Consider the following 5,540-nt stretch of genomic DNA (forward strand, 5'->3'; position numbering starts at 1 on the left):
GGATGGCGAGGCCGCCGTCCTGATTATCTGATATAATAAAGTTTTTCTAAGCCTAAGCCTAAGCCTAAACTCTTCCACTTTGCTTCTTATTATTCACAGACGCCATCTATGAAGGATAGGAACAAATAAAATTTATTTTGCCTTTCTTGGACGACATCTATGAACGATAGGAACAAATAAAATTTGTACTGCCTTTTCTTGAACGCCATCTATTAACAATAGGAACAAAGAAAATTTATTTTGCCTTTTCTTGGACGCCATCTATGAACGATAGGAACAAATAACATTTATTCTGCCTTTTCTTGTATGACATCTATGAACGACAGGAACAAAGAAAATTTATTTGCCTTTTCTTGGAGGCCATATATGAACGATAGGAATGAAATTAATTTTGGCTTCTCTTGGACCCATCTATGAATGACAGGAACAAATAAAATTTATTCTTTTTCTTGATCGCCATTTATGAACGATAGGAACAAAATTTACTGTGCCTTTTCTTGATCGCCATCTATGAACGATAGGAACAAATAAAATTTATTTTTCCTTTTCTTGGCTCCCATTGGCTTCTTAAAAATCACAAATTAAAACTTTGTCATTTAATTCGCCAATATTTGTTCAGGCCATCATAACTATTTCGTTAAATTCTGTGCCTCACCTGCTGTCATTTAAACTAACGTTACCAATTTGTCATAGACCTTGCACCAATCTTGATTCAGCTTTTCATTCACCCAAACTTTTATCACAACAAAAAAAGTTTGCATTTTAAAGGTATACGCTGATGTGCAATTAACTTCACGGCGACTCAAGACAGTTACTCAATTTGTATATAGAATTTAGTTAAGCCCAGTTGGCCTTTGGGATGGCCCCAGTGCCATATGCCTACCGCCTTGTGAATGTAGTCAGCATTTACATGGGAGCACATGCTTGGGCCGAGAACAGCTGCATCCAGCAACAGGCTGCATTTTACAGCTAAAACAAAACAGCAACATGCCCACTTAACTTCATTCACAGCTTTCTTACATCTCTCCAAGAATCCAGAGTTGCGATATTTATTTGCACCAGTACTTTGGCACATAAACAGGAAATATCTATAGAGTCGGTTGAAACACCAAGCAACTAGCAATCAGCTACAGACAAAACTTTCTACAATTAGCTTTGCCTTTTTCATGAGCTGGTGTCTTGGCTATGTTTTAGGAACTTAATTCTTGCTTTCAGCAGCCTGAAATACAGAAACACAAAGTAGCATGTCTTCCTATAAACATTTATTCATGAAAACAAATATGAAGTCAGCTCCTCCAAACAAAGGAACCATAGCTAAGAGAAGACACTATGGCAATCTCTCGTTGACGCATATAAAGTGTAAACATGCCCTGCTGAAGTCGATGACAAGAACCTACAATCGATCTGTTTCCGAGCCACATCAAACAGGGCAACACACAGCATCAACAGTACACTGAGCGGAAAACCGTTTATGAACGCAACTTTTTTAATAGAATGCAAGATTTCAATACAACAGTCAATATATCCGCAGATCACCCGACGACAGCCTTGCATTTTTTTTCTCTTAATGTTCTTGCTATGATAGAAAGCTCTCCCCATGGGTTTTCTATGGCAGTCTTAACTGTTCGATGCGATCGATGGAAACACTTTAAAAGAAAGATTTTGTTAGATATCCGAAGAATGGACCGTTACGTCCAATATTTCCGTAGCAGCATCTTACAATTTCCCGATGTTCAAAATTTCTGCCTGAGAAAGTTGGACATGAGAACAGTGACAAAATACACAAGGGTTGATACAAATGCATTGCTTACAAACCTTGATTATTGCAGAATATTGCACGTTACGACAGTAAATTTTCAATTAAAACTCCGTTTCCCATTTTAGACCATTTTTAAATATTTATTGAAAATCGCAGCACTCCCTTTTCCTTCTTGTTGGGTTGTTTTGAGTGCTGTCAGTCAAATAGAAAACCGGCACAACCAGACTTTACGATCAGGAAATATGCTGCAATAACCTTTGTAGCACCCGTGCTTTCCCATAAAGCTACTATATATCAAAATTACACCTCCATCACACAAAATTATTGTCCTTTTTATAGAAAAACACTACTTGATATCAATTTCCATACGTGCTACCACGTTAGAAAAATGGACATAGCTAGTGAATGACAACTGTGACAATTAAAGCTGGATCACTTTAGAGAAATGTTCCTAAATTAAATATTTCAGTGCCCTCACACAAATCTCTAGTTTTTCGGACCCAGGCAGGGATAGGGGAATGCTAATATCTATTAATCATTTTTTTTGTCGATCACAGCGGGAAAAACATTTTTCTCTTGAAATTGAAGATAATTGTTTTATGTTATTTATGTTATAATTCTTTATGTTAATACTGAAGGTTGAAGGTTTATTTCCGCAACTGGGTGTTGCGGGGACAGCCAGGGAAAAAGCTGTATAGTCAGCTTGAGAGGTCCTGGCTTCCTGTTACAGTGCAGCATTGCCGGCGGCGGAATAGGACATCAAACAAAACGTAAGTAAAGTATGTTCGGTACAGAGAATGAGACATATACGTTCAATGCGCACTACATTGTGCTTTTAAAAGAAAAAAGAACTACATTAGATCAAAGAGCCTATAAAGGCAAACACAGGGAGGAGAAAATAAATGACAGCAAAATTGACAGGTGCACTCAAAGTGGTAATACGAAGAAAAAAAACATGAACATTTGGGGCCATTCTTTCAGAGAAATATTGGATACATCATGATTCTTGTGGCACTACAACTGGTTCAGAAGTGTCAGTAAGGTATGCTGCAACATTTGTTTGCTATAGTTTGTGCGGCATTTCTTAACATTGCAAGGCTCTGCTGCGCGGGTATCATGCACAGTTCTGCTTTGCTCTAGCCCCGCTAGTGTAAGTAAGGAGTCATCATTTTTCATTATGGCGAGTTTATATTTATAGCACAGCCTATAGTTATACAAGGACTTCATTGGTATGACGTTGTGTCGATGGAAAACGCTCGCAGTGTGGAAGAAATGCGGCACTTTACATGCAATGCGTATAAAACGTATTTGTAACACTGCGAGTTTGTTAATATTAAGGCGGAAGCCTTTAATGCCTCATCGTTGTAAGCAGGAGCTGTCGACAGAAATGTCATGCTTTTCAGTTGGTCGAAACGGTCGTGACGTCAAAGTGCGCGAATTTCAAACGGGGCGAATTGTATCGTATAGTGATGCTCCAAGTAAGTTTGACTGAGTTTAGTTAATTGCTTACATAACCAAATAGTCTAATTAGCCTTTCTAGTCAGACCAGATAAAAAAAAGAAAACCGAGTAGGAAATTGGTCGAGCTTGGGAATCGAACCCCGGTCTCCGGAGTGCGAGTCGAGCACACTACCACACCGCCATGCCAGCTCTTTTTTTTTTTTTCTTTCTTTCATGGTATTTTGGTTCGGAATGAACAAGGGTGCGTCTAGTGAATATGGTGTCTTCATTCACTCCCATCTTCCTCCCTTCCCGTTACGGCGCGGTTTAGGTGTCCACCGAGATATGAGAGACAGATACATTTCCTTTCCTCAAAAACCAATTTACCGACGAGCAAGGCGTATTTGTCCGCGTTTCAGATTGGTCCAAATTGTCGTGACGTCACAGCGCGCGAATTTTGACGGGTGTCCACAGAAATATGTGAGGCAGTTACTGCTCAACTTCCTTTCCTCAAATACAATTTCCGACTAGTGTCTACTGATATATGTGAGACAGCTACTGCGTAATTTTCTTTCCTCAAATACAATTTTCATTTTCTTCATTACGGCCCCTCTTTCTTCTTTCACTCGCACTTCCTCCCTTCCTGTACGGTGCGGCTGAGGTGTCCACCGAGATGACAGTTTTTTACAGCCCCATTTCCTTTCCTCAAAAAGCGTTGCGTTCAAAGGGCAACGCATCGCGCCGAACGGGTGGTGGCGTTCCTTGGACTCCGTGGCAGCGCTACAACACGCTGTCGCGTTCCACTCCTAAAGGCGAAGCTTAAGCGTCATTAAGTGGCAGTTAATTAATGCTCCAACAAAATGTACAGTGAACAATCGCGTAGCAGAATGCAGCACTCAAGCTTTCGCCTTTCACCACTTTAGCCGCTAAAGTTCCTTGCAGTTTTTTTCAGCTGTTGTTGTTGCCCACACCATACATCCGTAGTTAGCTATAGACGAGAACAGTGAGTGGTAAAGTAACATGTTGACTGACGTAGGAAAGTTAAAGCAATTGCGGTGCATGATACCAACTGTTCTGGAAAGTTTCTGAACTACGTAATTAATATGGTCATTCCATGACATATCTGCTGCAAAGTAAATGCCCAGAGTTTTCACAGACTGCACAAACTCTATTCTGGTATCGTTTAATTCAATTAGAGGCAGTTGAAAGTGTTTGTGACGTGGGTGAAACATGACTGCTGCGGTTTTACTAACGTTAATTCTTAAGTGATTATCAACTGTCCCAGTATTTATTGCTTTCAAGGTTTTATTAGCTCGATTTGCAAGATCAGCAGTTGAAGTACCCGAAAAAAAGACTAACTTAAAACAGCACTTAAAATTTTTAAGTGCTCCGAAAAACAAGTTGATGAGAGCCCATCAAGCGGACAAAATGCGAATGACTTTACGGAACTATTCCGTAAACAATGTCATCAGTTTGAAATAGTAAATCAAACTCAGTATCTGAGAGGTTTTTATGACAGTTTTAACCACTCGATGCGAGCGACAGAAAAACTTTATAAGAGAGATTTTGCTACGAAACGGAAAAATGGACCATAACCTTCAATATTTCCATAACAGTACCAAACACTATTTGTCCAAAATATTTGCGCAAGAGTGCTGGACATCGGACTACCAAGGTAGAGGAAAGGGTATGCAATGTCGAACTTTCCACCTATTAATGTGGCCGCCTAAATGTCTTTTTTTTAAAGAAAAATCTATACACCGCAAGTGCATTAGCACACCGCGGAGTGAATGCTATAGGAAAAGAATGTTAGGCATGGTTTAAGCGCGGTTATACTGAAAGGTCGAGCAATAGCACTGGCATGGCTGGACGGTTCCGACTCCTTCCGTGGCCAATCGGGCCAGCATGGCTAGTTTTTCAATGCGCCATACGTTGAAGTCGCGTCAGATGACTTTAGAGTAGAACCACCTCGATGAAACTCATTTAAGGTGAAAAGTCAAGGTCAAAGGTCAGGAAAGGAAGGACAAGCCACCATGGTGCATGTTTGGTAGACTACCACATACTACCGAGTTTTAACTTGGTTATTACAGTCCGAAACCGTTCCCAAATCTCGAAGTCAAATTTTGGCAATAGTCCGGGCCAAATTTGGAGCTCACCAAATTGAGCGAAACAGTCATTTATGATTGGACGTCAATTTTCCACATTGGCCATGATAAGTTTTTGGATGACCCGGCGTAAATTTTTCGAAATGACCAGGCCCAGATCTGGAGGTGACCATCGTGTAGGGCACGGTCAAATATGGTTGGACATCACTTTTGGTACAAATCGGCCGAGGTCAAATT

This window comes from Amblyomma mixtum, chromosome 9, assembly GCF_055824585.1.
Source record: "Amblyomma mixtum isolate Tamu chromosome 9, ASM5582458v1, whole genome shotgun sequence".
Taxonomy (NCBI): domain Eukaryota; kingdom Metazoa; phylum Arthropoda; class Arachnida; order Ixodida; family Ixodidae; genus Amblyomma; species Amblyomma mixtum.